Raw genomic sequence first — 6,711 nt, forward strand, 5'->3', positions numbered from 1 at the left:
AGCGACTGAACTGAACTGAACTGATAAAACCATTATATAAATCTCCATTTTTTTGTATTACTTTGTCTTTGGCTGATAGTTATTTGTATCTTATGATAAACTTGTATAGAGTCACATTAATTAACTTCATTGAATCACATTAATTAACTGATGTTAACTACATCTAGTTCCTTTTAATGCCAACCAGTTTCCATTGATACCACATTCTAAGGAGTCTTTAATTTAATTTCCCAATATATAAACTTATCAATATTTATATGAGGTAATAGAATCTTACCAGCAATGCCAATATTAAACTCTTTCACAGTTATAGTCCAGTTTTGTTTCTTTCCACATGCCAGTAAAAATCAGAGAGATATCTATTATACTGGCCTTTATCCATTTACAAGATGTTATTATGGGTGGCTATTGTTGCAACTGGCCAGGATTTTGGTAATTTCCAGGTTCTAAGTTACATGTGTATTAATTTGCTAGTGTTTCCATAACAAAATACCATAGACTGTGTGACTTAAACAGTAGAAATTTATTTTCTTAGTTCTGTAGTCTAGAAGTCCAAGATAAAGGTGTTGGCAGGTTTAGTTCCTTCTGAGGACTCTTCTTGGCTTGCAGATAGCTGCCTCCTCTGTCCTCACATGATCTTTGTGTGTACACATCCCATGTCTCCACTTGTGTGCCCCCTTTCTTATAAGGATGCCAGTCATAATACATATGTGCTAAGTTGCTTCAGTCAGGTCTGACACTTTGCAACCCTATGGGACTGTAGCCCACCAGGCTCCTCTGTTTATAGGATTCTCCAGGCAAGAATACTGGAGTGGGTTGCCACGCCCACCTCCAGAGGACCTTCCTGACCCAGGGATCGAACTTGCATCTCTTAACATCTTTACCACTAGCACCGCTTAGGAAGGGCTACACTAATGGCCTCATTTTAACTTAATCACCTCTTTAGAGGCCCTGTCTCCTATACAGTCACATTCTGAGTTACTGGAGGTTAGGATCAACATATGGATTTTGTCCCTAATATGGAAACAAAGCTAGTCATCTCTTTGTAGTTCCCATGATTTTACTGAGACTGTTTCCATTGTGTGCTGTTGTGTAGCAGGGCCTATCTCTTTCTTACAGCAAGTAGAAGAGTGTGATTCAGTATGGTTCTGGTTCCTGCTAACTACACTACAGGGTATATCTTATTTTGATCCATTCTTGGGATGAAGGGTAGCAGAGTTACATCAGTGCAAATAACTCTTTGCCCCCAGAGAACTTCCATAAGTCTGAAGGTCTATAATGTTTCCAGAAATGTGCCCTAGCTGGAGTCAGTGATCCATTGCTAATTCAGGCTCAGTCTGTTTTACACCAATACAGTATACTAACACATATATATGGAATTTAGAAAGATGGCAATGACGACCCTGTATGCAAGACAGCAAAAAAGACACAGATGTGTATAATGGACTTTTGGACTCAGAGGGAGAGGGAGAGGGTGGGATGATTTGGGAGAATGGCATTGTAACATGTATACTATCATGTAAGAATCGAATTGCCAGTCTATGTCTGATGCAGGATACAGCATGCTTGGGGCTGGTGCACGGTGATGACCCAGAGAGATGTTATGGGGAGGGAGGTGGGAGGGGGGTTCATGTTTGGGAACGCATGTACACCCGTGGTGGATTCATGTCAGTGTATGGCAAAACCAATACAGTATTGTAAAGTAAAATAAAGTAAAAATAAATAAATAAATAAAATTGTCAAGAGACCCTGTTGAGGATTAGAGTGCAAGGCTTTTCCCAGCCTTGAGGCCTAGCATTGCTCTGCATTATTCATTGAACCTGCCTGCTCTAGTTCACTAAAGCTCCATCATCTCCCCAGGCTGATTCCCATTCTTTTCTTCTGAAAGAGTATCCCTGCTGATTGGTCTGTTCTCATTAATACAACTTTTTCTTCTGTTTGCCACTCATTAAAAGTGAAATGAGTTTGTCTTTTGATGCTTAAACTGGCACCTGTCTCTCCTACAATTCTCTTCTATATCACGACCAATGTCTTCTATCTTATGGAACAGTCTACCAGGCATGTTGTTGCCATTGTATACTAATTGCCTGAGTGTGACTAGGATACATATCTTGTACCCAAAAGTGTTGAGTCCTTCTTACTAAGGTTATATGGGTAGTAGTTACACCTAGATGTAATTTGCTCTGCTGCTGCTGCTAAGTCACTTCAGTCATGTCCGACTCTGTGTGACCCCATAGACAGCAGCCTACCAGCTCCTCCATCCCTGGGATTCTCCAGGCAAGAACACTGGAGTGGGTTGCCATTTCCTTCTCCAATGCATGAAAGTGAAAAGTGAAAGTGAAGTCGCTTAGTCGTGTCTGATTCTTCGCAACCCCATGGACTGTAGCCTACCAGGCTCCTCCGTTTAAGGGAATTTCTTGGCAAAAGTACTGGAGTGGGTTGCCATTTCCTTCTCCAAGTATGCCATAAAGGCCTCGCCAAGCCCTCCTTGCCTCAAGGTAGGGTCATTTCCTGTGGGGACACAAGCTAACCCTATGATTCCTACTACCTTATTCCTATCAGAAACCCATTGTTTCTATTTTATTTAATCACTTTACGCCCACAGAAACTAGGATATGCACAGCACATTTTAGCATCATAGGCATGCAGCTGCTATATTCTGACCATAATAGCCAGGAACATAAGTATTAGGTGACCAAAGCTTACAGTCAACACAGTGATCAGTTTTCCAGTAGCTGTATGGTACATGATTTGATAGTTTAGTAGAGCATAATTATTAGAAGTTTCTTCTAAAATGATATTGTTTATAAATCAAAAGATACTGGTACATTAATAGAGTTCCATTCAGCCATTAACAGTTGATCCTGTTCATCATCATAGCACACGACCAGAATGTTTCTCAGAGTAATACCATTCAGACTTGCAGGTTTCTATTTAACCTTGTTAAGGTCCAAAATGGAACTGGTCTGGGCACACATACAGCTTCACCCTGTGTCAGGCATCTGTATAATTATACCAGTCTGTGTGCATAAATATTTTTCTTTTCCTCTGAAACTCTCTTGAAGAACCAGTGTAGTGTTGGACCCCTCTTGTTCCATTAAGCCATTTATTCATTCTTTTACCTTCAGTTGCTATTTTTCCTTCTTTGTATTTGTTATTGATTTTAACCCAAACCTTCCCATCTTTGGAAGGAAGGTTAGATTCAGTGATAGTGTTGGTTCAAATTGCTAGCAACAACAGTAAGTCTAGCAAATGCTTTCCTTTCAGTCCATTTCCATTCATACAGAGTAGGGTTACACAGATAAAGAACTAGTGGGCTATCTTGGCCACTAGGCAATACAGCTCCAGTCATTGTCAATTCCAGTTTTGCAGTAGGGGATTGAAAGTGATAGCTTAAGGTGAATGGTGTTGGATTTGTGATCTCTGAAGAAGATTTAGCTTCCGGACCAGGGACCAGGCTTGATCACTTAAGAGCTTTTGTGTAGCAGAATTTTATTAAAGTAAGAAAAGGGAGGAGGGAGGGAAAGATGGCGGAGGAATAGGACGGGAAGATCACGTTCTCCCTCACAAATTCCTCAAAAGAACATTTCAACGCCGAGCAAACTCCGCAAAACAACTTCTGTAGGCTGGCAGAGGACATCAGGCAACCAGAAAAGCAGACCATTGTCTTCAAAATCAGGTAGGGAAAAATATAAAAGACGAAAAAGGAGACAAAGGAGGTGGGGAGGGAGCTCCGTCCCGGGAAGGGAAGCCCGTCCCGGGAAGGGAATTTTAAGAAGAGAGGTTTCCAAACACCAGGAAACACTCTCCCTGCCGAGTCTGTGGCGAGCCTTGGAAACACAGAGGCAACATAACAGGAAGGAAAAATAGATAAATAATTAAAACCAAGAGATTACAAGCCCACCAGTAACTCCCCCAGCGGAAAAGCAGCAAGACGCCTGCATCCGCCATTGGGAAGTGGGGGCAGGGCAGGGACGCGCGGGAGGCGCGGGCTGCAGAGCTTTGCAAGAATCGGGCAGGAACGCCCCACGCTCCACCAGAACGATCTAACTTGGGCTAGCAACCCAGACTGTGGGATAGCTACCACGCGAAAAGCTCGAACATAAGACACCGCCAGGACCCAGCACAGAACAAAGGACGGAACGGAAAAAGCCGGCTGCAGACCATTCCCCGCCGGGGACAGGCAGCCAGAGCCGTAAGGACTGGAAAGGGGCAATTGCAGACCCGGAGAGACTTTACTTACCTAACTGCAAGCAGGCTCCTTTGCTAAGACTTCTGGGGGTGCTGGACAGTCACAGTCTGCCTCACGGGGTGCGCCAGCGGTCCACCCAGAGAGCTGAGCAGCAGCGGCGGAAAAGGTGACAAGCCGCGGCAATTGCGCTCGCCAAACCCCTGAGCTACTCGGACCTGGGAAGGGCACAAAGCGCAGTCCCAGCTGCATTTGTGCCTCTGAGGGCTGCCTGAGGGCCGAACCTGAGCGGCTTGGGCCGAGGAAGTGCACGCAGCCTAGGGCCGGCCCCAGACGGTTCCCGGCTGAGCATCGTAGAGCCGGAGTGGTTTGTGCGCCGCGAGAAAGGACAGGTCAAGCGGGGCAGAGATACTGTGTGCACACGACAGTGCTATTTGTTTGCAGCATCCCCCCTCCCCACAGCGCGACTGAACTAGTGAGCCTAAAACCCAGCAAACAGAAGAAGTTAAACAGAGGGAACCACCTTGGAAGTGAGCCCACACGGCCCATAACATCAGAGAAGAGCCAGATATATTTTTTATTTTTTAATATTTTTAAAATCATTCTTTTTTTTTTGCCTTTTGCATTTTTTTTCTTTTTTTCCGAGCTTTTTTTTAATTGTTAAATCTTCTATTTCTCCTCTAATTTTTATTTCTATAACCTAGTATTACTATTTTAAAAAAAAAAGACTTTTTTTTTTTTTAAGGCAAACACCATATATACTCTTTGGATGGTTGTTGGTGTTTTGTTTTGTTTTTTTTTTTTAATAATTCTTTTTTTTTTCTTTCTTCCTTTTTCCTTCTGCTTTTCTTTAATATTGTATCTTTGAAAATCCAACCTCTACTCCAGATTTTTAATCTTTGTTGTCAATTTTGTACATTTAAAAACCCAAACTTCACTACCCAAGTTTACCTGAGAGCAAGATTACTGGCTTGTCCACTCTCTCCTCCTCTGGCCTCTCCTTTTTCTCCACCAGGTGGCCTCTGTCTCTTTTCTCCCCCATCTCTTCTCTATCCAACTCTGTGAATCTCTGTGTGTTCCAGACGGTAGAGAACACCTAAGGAACTGGTTACTGGCAGGATTTGTCTCTCTCCTACTCATTCCTCTCTCTTATCCTCCTGGTCACCTCTGTCTACTTCCTCCCTCTCCTCTTTCCCGTATAACTCTGTAAATACCTCTGAGCGGTCCAGACTATAGAGCGCACATAAGGAAGTGACTACTGGCTAGCTTGCTCTCTCCTCTCTTGATCTCACCACATCTCATTCCAGTTACCTCTAACTACCCCCTCCATCTTCTCTTCTCCTTGTAACTCAGTGAACCTCTCTGAGTGTCCCTCAAGGTGGAGAAACTTTTCATCTTTAACCTAGATGTTTTATCATCGGTGCTGTATAGATGGAGAAGTCTAGAGGCTACTGTGAAAATAAAACTGAAAACCAGAAGCAGGAAGCTTAAACCCAAAGCCTGAAAACATTAGAGAACTCTTGAATTCAGGGAACATTAAGCAATAGGAGCTCATCAAAAGCCTTCATACCTACACTGAAACCAAGCTCCACCCAAGGGCCAACAAGTTCCAAAACAAGACATACCACGCAAATTCTCCAGCAACACAGGAACACTCCCCTGAGCCTCAATATACAGGCAGCTCAAAATTATCCCAATACCTTTGATGTCTCATAACCCATTACGGGTCACTCCACTGCACTCCAGAGAGAAGAAACCCAGCTCCACCCACCAAAACTCCAACACAAGCCTCCCTAACCAGGAAACCTTGACAAGCCACTGATAGAACCCCACCCAAAGTGAGGAAGCTCCATAATAAAGAGAACTCCACAAATTATCAGAATATAAAAAGGCCACCCCAAACGCAGCAATATAACCAAGATGAAGAGACAGAGGAATACTCAGCAGGTAAAGGAACAGGAGAGTTGCCCACCAAATCAAACAAAAGAGGAAGAAGTAGGGAATCTACCGGAGAAGGAATTCCGAATATTGATAGTGAAAATGATCCAAAATCTTGAAATCAAAATGGAAACACAGATAAATAGCCTAGAGACAAGGATTGAGAAGATGCAAGAAAGGTTTAACAAGGACCTAGAAGAAATAAAAAAGAGTCAAAATATAATGAATAACACAATAAATGAGATCAGAAACACTCTGGAGGCAACAAATAGCAGAATAACAGAGGCAGAAGATAGGATTAGTGAAATAGAAGATAGAATGGTAGAAATAAATGAATCAGAGAGGAAACAAGAAAAACGAATTAAAAGAAACGAGGACAATCTCAGAGACCTCCAGGACAATATGAAACGCTCCAACATTCGGAATTATAGGAGTCCCAGAAGAAGAAGACAGAAAGAAAGATCATGAGAAAATCCTTGAGGAGATAATAGTTGAAAACTTCCCTAAAATGGGGAAGGAAATAATCACCCAAGTCCAAGAAACACAGAGAGTCCCAAATAGGATAAACCCAAGGCGAAACACCC

Source organism: Ovis aries, chromosome X (assembly GCF_016772045.2).
Source record: "Ovis aries strain OAR_USU_Benz2616 breed Rambouillet chromosome X, ARS-UI_Ramb_v3.0, whole genome shotgun sequence".
Lineage (NCBI taxonomy): Eukaryota > Metazoa > Chordata > Mammalia > Artiodactyla > Bovidae > Ovis > Ovis aries.